The sequence below is a fragment of the Temnothorax nylanderi genome, unplaced genomic scaffold (assembly GCF_030848795.1).
Source record: "Temnothorax nylanderi isolate EJ_2023f unplaced genomic scaffold, tnyl_v1.0 TNYL_tig0204_pilon, whole genome shotgun sequence".
Lineage (NCBI taxonomy): Eukaryota > Metazoa > Arthropoda > Insecta > Hymenoptera > Formicidae > Temnothorax > Temnothorax nylanderi.
This window is the reverse complement of record NW_027249266.1, coordinates 48,854-66,074: the sequence shown is the minus strand read 5'-3', so window position 1 is coordinate 66,074 and position 17,221 is coordinate 48,854. Positions and strand designations below refer to the sequence as shown.

Below are 17,221 nucleotides of genomic sequence, written 5' to 3'. Positions count from 1 at the left end.
TCTTATCTTCTTAAGCTATTATACGAACGCGAATGTCCCCTTCACTCCCACGTATAGAATAGCGAGCAGAATCCGCTATTTCTACTGCAGTATCTATGGCGTATTTTGCGCGATTACGCAGCGAAACGCGTTCTATCACCCTATATAGAACCTCCCTAATAATATTCTCCGCGATCCATTTTGGCGGCGACATCAGTTTAGTCCTATATCCGATCGATAACGCGATTTGATAACAGTATGTTCTCGAGTACAATTATTGAGAGAGATATAATATATTATTATGCAATAATAATTTAAAATATTTACAAAATGTTTTCAATTTAAATTCTATAAATTAAATAATATATATTATTTTCATAGATTAGTGTCTAACAATAATAATCTCAATAATCTTTTAGTTTATAATCTTGTAACGAAAGTTGTAGAATTCTTCGAACAATTTTGTATCACTTTCTCCTTGGCACAAAAATTTTGGAAAACTAATTAAAGATATATGTAGATATAGCATTTTCTGACATTTTTCAGAACATGTACGTTTGGTCGCTTTGATCAACGTACAAGATTTATAAACTGATACGAAATCTTTAACACGATTCATTATGTGATGAGAGCGATTTGCAATTATCTATGATTGGCAATCGAAAACGGTAGCGAGCATTATTCACGCGGGAAAATAGGATTTCGTGGTCCATTAATAAAATCACCGTTTCAGCTATTCTCATCGTCAATGAGTGTCATAACATAACAGTTCGCGGAATAAATGGATTCGATAAAACCTCTACTAAACCTCCATACTTCAGAAATTTTCAAATTTCCAAAAATTAGTTAAAATTTGAATTAGACAGGAATTTCTTATTAAAGAATAACTTATCCTATTTTTTAAAGAATCTATTGTCTTTTTTGCGAAAACATTAAAAATAATAAGTTTATTAAGGAATTGTTAAATCGTTTTAACTTGAGAATTGTTTAATCATCTTAAATATTTTATAGTCTAATTTTATAATTTTTTATTTATTTCTTTTACATTATTAAAATATATTTCTTCAGAGTTAATAAAATTCTTATTAATTAAAGTAAAAATTTGAATCATAAGAGAGTAAAGTAAAAATCAGTAACAAATAATATATACTTGTTAATCTCATGCGCGATTTTAATAAGCTTGACATTTACTTGTATCAAAATTGATCAAAATTGATTTAAAATACAAATTTAAAACATTATAAAATTTGAATAGATAAATAACACGAAATATTCCTCTAATTAATGAAATCGCGTGCAATTTCGATAATTCGAATGGTCAGATGTGCACGTGTGCTTGTGCTTCAAAGAGATTGCATTCCGCGAATATGCAATACGCTGACATATGTATATGTTTTGAAAAATAATGCTGAAGTTGTTTATTGCTGCCAACATAAACACACGTGCAGACAGTCAAGCGTTTCCACACTTTTTCTACTGTCAAAACCATATTCTAATTGTAAGGCAATTGTATGCGTTGATGGAGGTACTTGCATTTCAGAGAGACTGAGAGAAAGAAAGAGAGAGAAAGAGAGAGAGAGAGAGAGAGAGAGAGAGAGAGAGAGAGAGAGAGAGAGAGAGAGAGAGAGAGAGAGAGAGAGAGAGAGAGAGAGAGAGAGAGAGAGAGAGAGAGAGAGAGAGAGAGAGAGAGAGAGAGAGAGAGAGAGAGAGAGAGAGAGAGAGAGAAAGATTCACGCCTTCCAAAATTCTAAAACTTTTAAAACATTCTTATATTAATTTCTTATTGAACTGGCTCACCGTTTTCATGCAACTATAGAATTTTATTTTATTTCTTCAGTTTTCACTTTTATTGTATTTTATTTTTTGAACGATTAAATATTGATTATATTTTAATATTTTTTACTACTAATATTAAAAAATTATATATGTGTACATAGATTATGATTATTCAAACAATATATAATTATTTATTTATAACACATAATTATTTAAAGAAATATACAAATTAGTAATTAACAGTATTTAACATTGAAGGGATTTCTTAATTGGATTTTTCAATTAATTTTAAAATAATTTTAGTTTAAAGTATTTTAAAAAATTCGGGTTTTTTTAAAATAAAATATAAAACTATTTGCTATTATTCAGTTGAAATTGTTTTGCCAACTGCAATCATTATTACACCAATTGGCGTGAGTTATCAGATGCTCTTCATTTTAAATTGTTAAAGCGAAATATCGGTCGATCGTTATATTATGTAGCCGCGAAATATCGGTGAAAGTTGCGCAATAATGTTGCCGTCCGCGAATTTTGTTACCGCAGTTGCGTATGCCTGTAGAAATTGTTGTTGAATTACAAGCGCCACGATTCAATAGAAAGCAAGACGGACAGACAAATTAAATATGTAGCTGTATTTTTCCTCCGCATTCTTATGAGTTTCCTAATTCATTTGATAAGAGTGTAATCTTTCATTTTCGTTACTTAAAATATTGAGTACTAATTTTTAGATATTCTAGGTAACTTTATTATTTTTATATATTTCGAGAATTTTTGCTTCGGGAAATTAGTTTATTTAGTTAAAATTATTCATATTTTAATGAATATATTGGATGTATGCATCTATACATATTTTAATAGATAAAGATAGAGAAAGGAGGAGGAAAGAGAGAGGCACAATGTTGTCTTCAGATTGAACTCCTGCGAAAGGAGTTTGAATACACAGAAGGAATACACGGGAGAGTAATCAACAGATTTGCATATGGCTCCGGTCCGTTTCATCGGGCGTTTTCATTAGCGTAGTTTTATCTGTCGACTCGGACAGTCTGAAAATTCAATTAAACCCCATCAAGTTAGCAGTGCGTCCGTGCCAGCAGTAGGTACCTTTCCCTTCTCACTCACGAGGAAGATAAAAATTTCGTTGAGCTATTTTCGTTGAGAAAAAAATAATTGATCATTCCTGGAAAAAAAGTATTTTAAAACTTGTACAAACGACTCGTTAATCGAGAAACGTGTCAGGATAAAAATTTAAAACGCAGTTAATTCTCAAAAAGCAGAGAGCAATCTATAAAATAAAATAAAATAATTTATTATTCAGATATGTGAAAAAAGCAATTTTATATTCCATACATTTTATTTGTACAGTTTTATATCTTTTTATATTATTTACTTTACTTTAATTCTCTCGACAATTATATAGAATAAAAAATTATACAATAAAATAAATATACGTATAATGAAATATATATAAAATAAAACTGCAAAATAATAAATATTGTAGATTTTGGAAATGAAATAAATGACATTGAAGAATCGCGAATCTCATACGAACAAAAATTATACTACCTTCACGAATCCGTTTTATTAAACGGAATTCTCAATGGGAGTTATTGCATCATACATTGCAACGCTGTATATATCGAGAACCTCATCTAATGGATCTAAGTAAGATCCACACACGGAAAGCGGAAGGTATCGTAAATATTATCGACGAGAAGAGAGAGCCAATATCCCGCCTGGCAATTTCCGAAATCGGAAGCTATTTCCCGGACAGAAACCCGAACTAAAACCACTGCTTCCTCTCTTCCCACGCTCTCTCTCTGCCTCTCTTTCTCTCTCTCATTCTCTCTCTCTCTCTCTCTCTCTCTCTCTCTCTCTCTCTCTCTCTCTCTCTCACACACACACACACACACACACACACACACATTTGCCGAGCAATATTGCGCGAACATTATGGAACAAGCCTCATTAAATTAGTTTCGGTGAGGTATTAATTAGGTCGCTAATGCGTTATTAAGGACGTCAATTGTCATGGTAATTTCTCCATCGGTGACGTAATATGCCGAAGTTCGATGAATCAAATGCAGTAAATTTAATTCAATTTTACGATCCAGTATTCGCGTTCTGATTGATAAGAAACAACAAATTTCACTTTTATTGCATTTTTGGTAAATCATTGGTAAAAGCTTAAAATATAAGTAAACAAGTTAGTTTTGTTGTGTTTTTTATCATTACTAATTATACAATTTGGAGCATATAAATTAAACATATTTATCTTATATATGTATATTTATGTTGCCAAATAATCTTTAGTGTTCTCATTATTTATTTATTTCCGTTATTTTAATTGTAAAAATTGAATGACTCTTATTCCTATTATTTTATTTGACTTCGTAATTTCTTTCGGTCTTAAAATTCTTTATTTTGAAAATGTATGAAGATATATACAACCTCACATTGCGACTTTCTGTGCTGAAAGCTTTGCGTTAGTAATTCAGGACTTAAAACGAGGTGAATCTCGCGAAAAGAACGAGCTGACGTAACGACGGGAATAAATTAGGGAAGTTGCGTAATAAATGTAAATACGCGTGATTATGCTAAGTAGACGTGCAAGAGAGAAGGTGAGAACTTAATTTTGCCACGAAGCAGAATTGCACTTTAATTCTGTCGCCGGCACGCGACTTGACCCTCGCCACGCGAGACTTAATTAGATAAACATAATTTGCCCACACGGTATGCACTATGCAGTTGCCTGCCGTTTCGAGTTAAATTTAACCTTTCCCCACGGACAAACACGCCGAGAATAGCAAAAATTTGTTTCATTCTTTGATTTATTTTAAATAGATCATTTTTAATAATTGTATTCTTCTTTAATTTCTGGCTCTTTTTATATAATTTTGTTTTAATTAACTTTTTAAAGATAATCTATGCCTCCGTATTTTATATATTTATCGAATATGAAATACATCTCGCTAAAAACGAGAATTTCCTCTGAAAAAAATATTTTACAAAAAAAAGAGAATTATTCAATAATCTTCAATAGTCTTCGTGAAAGACTATTTGAGGTAGCTGTAAAGAGGATGAAACAAACCATTGAGCAAATCCCTTCTCTGATCAAATAAACGGTGATTGTGTCAACTGTAGGAGATGCAAGCGGAGCTTGCAGGTTTGTGGTATTTGCAAACCGGATTAATACACGTCCAATTTCGCTTTTTGATGGAGAATTTGATTTACAATAGCGCTCTTGTGTTGCCTATAACCGACAACTATAATCCACCACTATGACCACACATCGCACTTGCTTGGAGATATCTTCAGGTGCTGTTTGGCGGTATACTTTCTCAATATTTACGCTCGTAAAGTGTCCGGTCGAGCGAAATCGATATCGCTGATTGTGGATAAATAACAAGGAAATCCCATATAATCTGTCGGGAAGTGTAATAAGAACGCCGTTATGATGCCTCGTAAATAATTTTTTTTTGTAATATATTATTTTATAGAATATTAACAGAGTAGATTAAATGATCTCCGCGATAACAGCTGTTCACGGCAGAAAGTAAGCACAGTGAAAGAACTAGTTAGAATTATGGAAAAGGGGCAACAAATGAAATTTAATTCTACTACACGTGACTTTTTTAAGAACGAAATTTTCGCGTATTTCTAAAACGAATTTTCAAAATTAAATAGAACTCGACAATTTAGTTGCCGACAAAACCAGGCGAAGACAAACGCAATTTCAATTCTACGAGGAGCATTTTAGTACACCCGTATATCTCGCCACACATTCTGTGAGTGGCACATATATATTAAACAATGTACATATGCCTGTGGGGTGTGTATCCCGTGTAACTGTGCCTTTTGGCAAGCTAGATTCCGCGATTCGGCACAGCGATAAGTTTTGCCTCGAATCACTTTACCGCGCGGTGAATGGAAGTCTGATTAGGAGTCTTCAAAACTTCCTTCACTTCAAACTTTCGGTGGACGATATACGTCGATATCGAGGAGAACGTATTAGGAACAAACGCGGTTGATTTGGCGATTTCCTTTGACGTCGAAGTTCGCGCAGATGCAAGGTGCGAGCAAGCAACATTCTACTGCTTGCAAGGCGTCACAGTAAACATACGATATTTAGCTCCTATGTTATGCTCTGTATTTATATTCCTGTAGTATTATATAATTTAAATTTTTAAATCTTCGTATATTACGCCGATTTATATATTTCCGCATATACTATGTGCATATATATATACCATTTGAGACATTTAGGATGACTTCCTCGTAGTAACGAAGAACAGTAATGAAGAAACGTATCGGAATTAATTTGTGACGTGCAGCAATTTGAGATTACATCACACAGACCCGAGAGAAAATTCAGCCTCTGTCTGCCTGGGCGCAACTGTGCACCACCAAGCACTTCTCAACTACCCACCCTCGATCGAAGCCCGGAGACCGATGCAAGCCGCGCGCGCGAGGTTAAGGGCGCTCGTGCATCAATGCCGCGCAGGCGGTTGCATGCCTGTAAAAAGCGGTAGTTTAGATAGAATCTCTAGAGGAGGTGATGGCGGTAAAAGCGGTGGCAAGGTCCACGTATAAACGACGCGTGCAATGAGCTCCGACAGTCGTGACCGAGACCGCGACCACTCTCTCCTCTTTTTGCTAGTTCGAAAAGAGTATAGTGTGTGCCTAGGAAATGATTAAAAATAGCTTTCCTTATGGAACTTTCTTAAACGCATTCAAAAATATTTGTAAAATATTTCTCTCTCTCTCTTTCTCTCTTTTCTTTTTGCAAGAAGGAAAGGACCAGCGATTCTTTCGATTGTGCCACGGCATTGTCACTATTGAAAAATTAATCAGTATCGATGGAAGTGGAATTGTATAGATTTGACCGGATACGCGCGCGCGCGATCTAAATACAGATTGACTCTCTGGAAGTTGATCGGGGAGATCTATTAATAATATCTAGGCAGCCCCGGATGAATAATTTCTCTGACAATATCCGTGATTACGGTTGCGAGCGAAATTCACCATTAAAACATTGTCAAGTTATAAGCAAATCTCATGTGACATATACAAACATAATGTATAAATATTGTAAATATTAAATTAGAATATAAAATATATGTATTTGTGTAGCATATTCAAAATTAGATAGATCACGTATGAGTGGAAGTCAAAATCAAAATCAAAATGCAAGTAATTTGTTACTAAAACACTCACTTACAATACTGCAGAATACTAGTTCTTAATTGAATACTAAATATTCGCGAAAATGTTTGTAGTTGCTTCAACAACGAATTTGCCTTTTTATGTAAATCACATTTGCACGTGTAGGTTCTAGCAATTTTTTTCGCGGGGAACAGGCAGGAGCTATTCGACGTGACAAACGACATGAAATAACACGGTCAGTACGGTACTTCCAATTTTCCAGTAGCCAGTCGGAAACTTGGCTACCGTACAGATGTCAGAGTACAGAGTTCCCTCCGAACGAGAGTAGTTATCGACGAACGAGCGTGTAGAACAATGCTGAAGTTGGCGTAAAAAAGGGAAGCAAAAAAGAAGAAAAGAAACAGCCAACAAGGTCTTCATACAATAGAATAATTTTTAACAAGTTTCTTCTTTAATCAGACAGAAGTTTAGCGAAAGACAATATCTTGCGGCAATAAATAATAATAACGGATATTTTTTTCTAATATATAATGTAACATGAAGATAATAGAATTAAAGAATTTATGAGAAATAGTTATTCTTTAAATAAAACAGATAATAATAACAGAATAATTATAATAGATACTGATAATAAGATTTGAAGATTGAATAAAATTCGAAATACATACCGTAAAAATGTATATTCTGAAATTTCTTGACTAAAGATGTGTTGCAATTTGGTTTTATCTCTTTATACTTTTCTAATTAATTCTTAATAATTGTCCTTTTTCTCATACTACGTGTATTGGATAATAGTTTTTTCCGTAAACGCGAATAACGAATACCGCGGAGAACCATCAGCGACAATACAGCAACGAAACGCAATATCGAGTTCTCATTCCGCAGTCTTTGTTCGCTTTCCGCGAATAAAGGGGAAACGAATTTGCTTGGCCGCTTTTATTTATTGTTTATACGAAAGAAAAAAAAGAACGATTAGGAAAGAGAAAGAATAAAATAGCAAAAATTTTGCTTCTTTTTAAGAGGCAGATTCGAGATTCGGGATAAATATTATTAAACAATATTTATTCGATAACATTTATATTTTCTTTCATTATTAAATAATCACGTCTCAAATTAAGCTCCCATGTAAAACTTTGTGTGTGTGCGTGGGTTGAGGAAAGTTACTTTTTCTTAAAACATTATTCGAAATTCCACGCCGTAATATTTGTGTTGATAGTTCGTAATCAATACGAGCAAAGATATAAAATAAATCACTGAACATTTTTCGTTTTTAGCATAAAAATCACAAAAAAGAAATATTCTTATTAAAAATCATTCAGCATTATAAAACCTCGACTCTTATTCTCATATGTGAACGCGAGGAAAATTCCTCTCTCTCATTGTTTGCGGACAAATAAACGTGTGAAATGTAAGATAAATGGTCGGAGGATGTTTCTAACCGCGGAACAAGAGATGAAGAAAAAGACAGAGCGAGGAGAAAGAAATAGAGAGACAAATGAGATGCGTTCCGTGTGCTCATATCCATCGCGTGCCAAGTTCAGCAGATCGTCATTGGTTGGTCTGTTTGCCAGCACGGTCAGCCAAGAAGAGAACTTGCAAAAATTGGCTCACGCAACCTTAACCTTCGACCGCGAAAGTGCTTTCGCGGCCATGGCTGTTGTGACGCGCCGAATTTATCGTTATTGTCGTTGCGAAATTCAGCATTTCCCTTTTCGGGATATGCATTTTGAGATAACGGCCGTGATTATCGGTATAAATCGCGCGGCCGTTTATTTCTGCAGTTAAAACCGCATGCAATTGTGAAATTCACGATAAATTCACAAGATTTATTTCATTAAAATAAAATTCGTAAAATCAAAACACCTTTTTTCTAATTTTATAGAGAATATGTATCTTTATTTTTTATTCCTATTTATAGAAAGCAAAATTTTTATTTTGTGTAAAAAAATAGAACAGCTATTTTTATATATAATTTAATGTATATAGAATAACGATTTTATTTTAATATAATTTGAAGAATTACTAAAATATTTTATAAGATATTCTAAAATTGAGAGAGAGAGAGAGAGAGAGAGAGAGAGAGAGAGAGAGAGAGAGAGAGAGAGAGAGAGAGAGAGAGAGAGAAAAAAAGAAAAAAAAACATAAAAAAAAAAAGAAAGAGAGAGAGAGAGAGAGAGAGAGAGAGAGAGAGAGAGAGAGAGAGAGAGAGAGAAATTACGAAAAAATTACTTAATTAAAATTACTCAATTAAAATTATTTAATTAAAATTCGAATTAAAAAAAAAGAAATCGTGCAATCCTATCCTATATTAAATATCTAAAAAAAAGGCACGTTAAATCGATACTCGCATCTCTCGAAGTCTTCTCGAAAGTCTTGAAGTTTATTGTTGACTCTTTTCCGCGATGCTGATTCTCTCGCTGCGCTAACTTCGTGAGCGGCTGTCATAGCATAATTTTGACAGTTGTGTATCTGTTGCTAATTAGCGCGCGCGTAGCGCGCGTCTGTGATGTCTATTAAGGTAGTCCTTTCGCAGCACCTAGTCAAGTAACAGTCCGTCATGAGGTAATTAAAAACAAACCTAAATCGAGTCCAACCGCACTACTATTGTAATATTTTTTTAATTAGTAAATAATTAAATATGATTAAATCGTGCGTGTAAAATCATATTTTATATTATTACAATATATAATTATTGGGATGTTGCAATATGTTTGTTTTCAATTACCTCATGACGGACTGTTACTTGACTAGGTGCTGCGAAAGGACTATACCTTAATATAAATAATACTACATTTTCCCGTAAAATTTAAATACCGAGTAAAAGCAGAAACACAAATATGCCGAAATTACTTTTGCAAGATATAAAAGTTGACCTACTTCTCTTCGTCCAAATCAAAGTGTGGAGTTTTGCGGATATTCTCGCGAGTGTTCTCGAGCGAATTTCGAATGACGAGAATCAAATAGTGCAATAGAATGAATCGATTGCGCTGATGATGGGTAAACACGGAGAGCGAACTACAATAGTAATTGCGAATGAAATCCCTTTGACGCTGTAACATTCAAAATTGTTCGTGTAAGGAACGAAACCATCGTTGACACAAATCATCGCGCTAACTAAATTGTTAAACAACTCATTATACGTTAAACAGATATCGTTAAATTATTATATTAAATAAATCACGTTAAACGAATCACTACGTTAAATAAATCGTTAAACTAAATGAACCTCTAGGTTAAACGAATATCATTCCTGTCTCATATCTCTCCTAAAGCAAAATCGCTGTAAAGAGGAAAAGTGGGTGGAAAAAATTTAAATTGCTCAAAAAGTCCATTCTTGAAATAGGCCTCATATGTTATAGCATATATTATACTACATATTAAAAGCTGCAGATCTCGAGTGGACATAAATTGCGGGATATCTGGTACGCCAATTAATGCATATGCATTAACGCACGGTTATTTCGCAAAATGTCGGCGTCGTTGACAGTTTCTGCACGTTCTATCGTTCTTCATTGTACATCGCGTCCCATTGTTCTTCTTTATCGTTCGAAAGCTAATTATAATCGGCCTTTGTTAAGCGCATAATACGGGAATCTGCGCGGGCACACCGCGCGCAGAATTTGCATAGTCGCAACACAAACCAAATTCATTTAAGCGGGCACATATATGCGCGCAAGCGCGCGAACTACGCGCTCGTTTGATCGATTTCCTTTTCGCGCCAAGTGTTTCAATAACGTAAATTTAAATCATGGATAAAATCAAGAGGATTCGAGTGTGCGTGTTTTGTTCCATTTATTGACGTTTTGAGTCTGCAAATCCACGGCAAATTTAGCAGTTTTGAGTAAACAGCGGAATAAACGCCGATGTAGTTATCGTTTTATTATCGCGCGATTCAACATCGGATATAATTGTTTGTTTACGCCCGTTCGTCATAATTCGCGATTATTTTAGCTCAGGGAATATTATATTGTACATATGTATACATATATTTATCAATCTGTATTATGGCTAAATAAACTCTGAGCTAATTGACGAGGAATTTGCACGAAGTTTATCGATTGACGGATAATTAATAATTTAATTAACAAAAATCAATATTTATTACTCATTAGTAAGATATTGATAAAATATAAAATGTAAAACAAGGAAAACACGCATCCATTTTAGACTATGATACATATCAAAATTCAGAAAAAAAATTTATGTATTATTTGTATGTGTGTTCTATATAATGTGTTTTAAGTATGTGTATATGTATGTGCGTATACTCTTATTTTTTTGTGTTAAAGAGAGAGAGCATATAATCATAAATAAGAATTTGTTATAGATTATGGACCGTCTAAAACATCTGTGTTTCAAAGCATAAAAAAATAACTTTCAAAATAAAAATAAAACTTTGAACACTACCCAACAGAATCTAGAATAAATATAATCTGTTTTTTTTTTCCGAATATGAAAAGTAAATAAAGTATTAAACAAAACAAATCAAAACAATAAAATAGTCAAGATTTATGTATAATCTTATATCTTTATTTTTGTTTTCAGTTGACATTTAATTAGCAATTTTATTTAAACTACAGTTATGGTGTGCGACACTTAATCTGTATTTTTAATCGACGGGATTTTATTGAGGCACTACAATTATATGTATAGATTTTTATTATTGAAAAGCGTATTTACGAGCGCAGCGGACAAACACCCTGAATGAAGCTTGATTAATAGCTACTGCTAATTGGTTCATTTGTTCAGAGATATCACTGTCTACACTGCAGGACATCCTGCGCTCTTTGATTTTCACTATTCACACATCTGATGGTAATTTATTTGTAACAGTTCGTTGCATTTGTTTGCAGAACGAAATTTTAACAAAACGGTTTTCTCTTACAATTAGTGGCTGATAAATAATTAATCAAAGTATTCTTACGATGCAAGATAAATGGAAAATAGAAATAAATGACGAAGTAAAATAGAATATATGACAAAGTAAAATAAAATAACTAAATAAGCATACAAATTAAAATGAAGTAAAATAAAATATTATAGTACTATTACTATTATAAAGTTCCAAAGTAATAGATATAAAATAATTATTAGATACTATTAAAAAAATAATCAGAATACATTAATTATCTTACATTAATAAAGAAATTAAAACGAAAAACATCATTCGAGGAACCACCGAAGATATTACGACACATCCTGTATATAGAACGTCATAACTGTGTTACACGATAAAAAAGAAGTTGTCGACTGTAATTTTTGTATGCTAAAGCAATGTAAGAAAGTTTTCAAAGTGCCTTCCGCAAATTCTGAATGATATAATGCAGGATGTTTCAAAGATATCCTAGTAGTAAGGTATTTCATTGCGCACACACAAAGTAAATAGCATCAAGCGGTAAGCACGGAATAGCGAATCGTAATCCACGTCGAAATATGCAAATGGTTTCTTCTTTGCTGTTACATTGCAAAGCGCAGTCGGCTGTCTGGCTTTTCCTTCGCTTCAATGTGCGGAAATCCTTTTGAGAAGGAAAAGCCCTTTGTATCTCATAATTTTAATCAGCATTCCCGTATCGAGTAAGTTAACTTTGATCAAAGTGCTTCGCGTCAACCTTCATCACAATTCTGAAAGATCGAAGAATATCTTATAAAGTGCAGAAATTTGCAAAATTGTCACGTGTTGTAAGTTATCTTTTCACCTAACTTGCAAGTTTTAATTTATTCCAAATTTTCTAAAAGTTCAGATCGTTGTTTTGATATTTATTTTTATTTATCATAAAATTAATCAATGAATTCGTGTATCGGAATGTTTCAAGGTTTTAACGTTAAAAGAGAGAGAGAGAAAGAGAGAGAGAGAGAGAGAGAGAGAGAGAGAGAGAGAGAGAGAGAGAGAGAGAGAGAGAGAGAGAGAGAGAGAGAGAGAGAGAGAGAGAGAGAGAGAGAGAGAGAGAGAGAGAGAGAGAGAGAGAGAGAGAGAGAGAGAGAGAGAGAGAGAGAGAGAGAGAGAGAGAGAGAGAGAGAGAGAGAGAGAGAGAGAGAGAGAGAGAGAGAGAGAGAGAGAGAGAGAGAGAGGGAGGAAGGGGGAGAGAACGAAAGTGACTTTGAAATATTTAGTAATATTCGACGGCACACATATCGAACATCGATAGAACGTTCATTTTAATGATACCTCAATTCAATGACTCATCAGTTTTTATGCGTAGGATGAGCTCAAAGATGAATTTTTCAGTCGGCTTGTCATGGTCGATTTAAGCTTCACGTGCCGCTTCATGTGCCGCACCATTATTCTTTCATGACACGTGCGTGAAGTATAAGGATTACATGTGCTTATATATATACTGATATCCGCCATTGCAAAAAATAAAAAAAAAATCGATTGTTGTAATTTCTTTACAGATTTTTTCTCGTAGATTATTGAATGGTAGTTTCTATGCTACAGCAAATACAATTTTAGCATTTAGAAATAATTATTTTGTTTCATATTTTTTTTATTTGACTGATTATTTTATAACATCTTTAAAATATTAAACATGGATTCTTTGATTTTGATTTTATTTCTCAATGAAAAGATACTATATAATTGTATAGAACTAATAAAAATATATAAAAAGTATGTTTATGTATTCATATATCTGCATATTACACATTTTTATCAAAAATGTGGATTGCAAAATAAATTTCTAAATAAATTTCCAAATAGATTCTAAATTAATCAAAGAATTCATAGATTAAAAGCCAGCTTTCTGATTGAAATTATACATTGTGAATGAAGGAAATAATGTAGAAATACACAAAAGAGCACACGAAACTGAGTCTTTGCACTCTAGCGCCTTTTATTTTCGAAACAAGTGAGGCCAGGCGCCATAATGGCGTTTCCATAATCATATTCGTTTCCTCGAGTTGGTGAAAACGCTTTCGTGCAGTGAATGTATATCCCTTCGCTTCTATACTGAAAGCTCTCCGAGAAGGAAAGCTTTAGAAAACCGGAAGCTCGTTATTCGCCCTTGACTGGATCGAACAAGAAGTTGTATTCTCGTCCACGGTCAAAGATCATTGCCTCTCTCTCTCTCTATCTCTCTCTCTCTTTCTCTCTAAATTATGCTCTAAATATTCTGTTATTTCTATTTTATGTCTGGATTTTATTAATTGTTGTATTGTCGCAGAACAATTCGTCTAGAGACAAGAAATGGAGGAAATTGTTCGGCCATTAGAATATTGCTTGTCAATTGCAATGTACATGTCATCTTCTTAGATCGACATATATAATAAAAAATTTTAAATATATAATATACGAATATAAAAATATAATAGAAAAATAAAAAAAAAGATATAGAAATGTAATTCTCTTCAAATTAATAATTTAAATATTTATAATTAATATAAAAATATTATATTATTTAATTATATAATAAAAAAGAGCAGTTAATACAGTTTAAATATTCTTAATCATTTTAAAAATTCCATCAAGTCATGTGAAGAACATTAAACGCTGCCCCTGAAGAAATACCTTGGAGATTACAGAGCTAGGTAGATCTTGAGATTTCGGTCCCGTGATCCTTGAGAGGATTTCTGATACACTGAAAATAGGACGACGTCCCAGTCTCGTAATCTCTGCGGGGTTTTCTTTCCCATCTACTATCAATCCCACTTTTTCTTTTCATACGTCTGCGGATAGGCTTTGTCTCGATGGCGTGTGCTCGGTTTCCAAAGGGGGTATAAATTGCCAGCTTAAAGATACGATCCTTGAAGCGAATAGGAAAGACCTAGTTTTGCTGTTAACCGAGACTTAGATAGGGTGAAAAAAAAAGAACAAAGTGAGACAGCGAGCTTTGAGCGAAATATTTATGAAGATTACTGATTGTTAATACATACATGTTGAAAAAGGATTTCCATTTCAAAGTTTAGAAAAATTGAGTTTTAGGAAATTTTCAAGGATTTTTAATGCTCGCTGTGTCCGAAACTGAGATTTTAATTTTACGTTTTGTGAAGAATTTTAATCACTCCTGATTTCAATTTGCATTTATTAATGTGTATGTGTATGTGTTCGTTAGCAATCAAAACAAACATTAATAGATATTATTAAGTTAATATTATCCGTATTATTTATTAATATTGTTGTTAATATTATTGTTCTAATATTAAATGGATATAGATACAAACAATTTATTAATTTTATCAATTTATTAATTTTTTACATTTCTCTCTCTCTCTCTCTCTCTCTCCCCCTCTCTCTGGCTCGTTCGTTCGAGATAAATCACATTTAGAACGCAGAAAAGGGGAGGACATTAAGGGCGAGATTATATATAAATATTAATTAAATTTCTTATTTGTATGATTAACATTTTATCCGAGACATTCATTTTGGAATAACAATTTATCATTTATTCATGTTTAACCTAGCCCACCACCTGCAAGCGATTGGATTACTTTGGTCTGAAAAAATATAATATAGTATTATAATGTAAAAATATTTAAAATATTTTATGACAGTAAAATTATAATTTCATTAAAATGTTGTTACACTAATTATAAAACAAATTCAACATTACGATATCATCACATATCAATGCTGAAGCTCTCTCTCTCTCTCTCTCTCTCTCTCTCTCTCTCTCTCTCTCTCTCTCTCTCTCTCTCTCTTCTCTCTCTCTCTCTCTCTCTCTCTCTCTTTCTCTCTCTCTTTTATTTTTCAAATTAATGTAAGACTTATGATTTTATGTGTGTATTTTTAAAATCAACATATAAGTACTTCTGTAATTTCAGAATGCAACTTTCTAAAATTGTAGATTTCTTAATTTTTATAGTGGGTATAAATATCAAAGAGAGAGAGAGAGAGAGAGAGAGAGAGAGAGAGAGAGAGAGAGAGAGAGAGAGAGAGAGAGAGAGAGAGAGAGAGAGAGAGAGAGAGAAAAAAGTGCGTGTAAAAACAAAACATCAAATCGCGTTTAGAAAATTAAGAAATTAAGAGTACCCATAATAAACTTCAACGTTATATATTGATTTCCACTGTCAAAAAATATTATTAAACTGATATTAATATAATAAAATTAAACTTAGAAGTAAACATAATATCAATTGCTTACGTCGATAGCTTCTTCGGTAACTACGGTTGCCATCGAGGTTGCCATCAATGCTGCAATCATCGCAAAGATGGTTATCAACTTTATAATCTTCATATCGAGCTCAAATTAAACAAGTTGCTGTATATTCACTTCACAGCGAAATGATTTTATATTAATTCGAAAACGTTTGACTTTATATATATAGGTATATTTATCAGATCGTGAATTATCTAATCTAGCACATGAAAAAACAAATTATTACTTCTGCATGGGAAAATGTTGGTTTATTATTATTCAAAGACATCAAACACATTGTTGCACCTAATAATGCACATAAAACATGACTTTTATATTGAATACATGTTTTGATGAACGTGTCCGCTTTCATATATATCTAAATTTATTTATTTCTTTATCAAAGTTCGTGCGGATTATATCAAACACGGAAGCAGTAATAATACATAGTTGTCTTAAACACACAATCGACAGACATGCAAAACACATAAACTTGTATATTCTTGGCGCACGAAATTTTTATCAAACAGTCGTTATAACTTTAATAGTTGCGTAGGGGCCTTTTAACTCTATTTTAAGACATTCAAAACGGCATATTATTTCCCAATGCTTTTAAAATCCAAAATAGACTTGGAATAGTATACGAACAGATTTGAAATATAGATTGCAATTATTATAGTTTAAGACTTTAAGATATAAGATTTAGTTTCGAGAGAAAAAAATTTCAAGAACCAGCAAATATTGTAATATAATAACATATATTCTTTACAACAATCTTATTTTCTGTTAAACTATACTCTTTATACATAATATTCATATTTTTGATATTTTTCTTCTGTTTTTATAAAGATCTATAAAATTCTTGATACAGTATATATATATATATATATATATATATATATATATACAGGGTGTCCCATTTTAACTTGGACAGCAAAATATCTCAAAAACTAAGCTCCACATACAAAAATGTTTCAGACAAAAGTTGTATGGTTTCAAGGGGGACATAAGATGGTACCATTGGTTTGACCTTGGATGGTCGTTTAAAGCTCACGTAAACGACACCTTTAATTTCTTAAATGGAAACCCCTATTTTTCAATGCATATTCTTGTAGCTAATCTCGAGAGCTTTTCAAAACACTATAATGAAGTATTTTTTCATTAAGAACTTTTGGAATTATGAGGCTTGAAAGTTCTAATATTTTGACATAAAATACAAAATATCTTGTAAA

The 17,221-nt window shown here is 32.6% G+C and overlaps 1 long non-coding RNA gene across 1 annotated transcript; it reads right to left on the bottom strand.

Annotated features, from left to right (window-relative positions):
• Nucleotides 1–11,426: 11,426 nt before the first annotated feature.
• On the bottom strand, nt 11,427–16,155 carry LOC139778988 (uncharacterized). The gene is made up of 3 exons (XR_011719757.1): nt 15,996–16,155; nt 14,423–15,348; nt 11,427–12,540 (listed from the first exon to the last, which is right to left on the bottom strand). It is a non-coding gene; the product is annotated as an uncharacterized lncRNA (long non-coding RNA).
• Between the last annotated feature and the right edge of the window lie 1,066 nt (nt 16,156–17,221).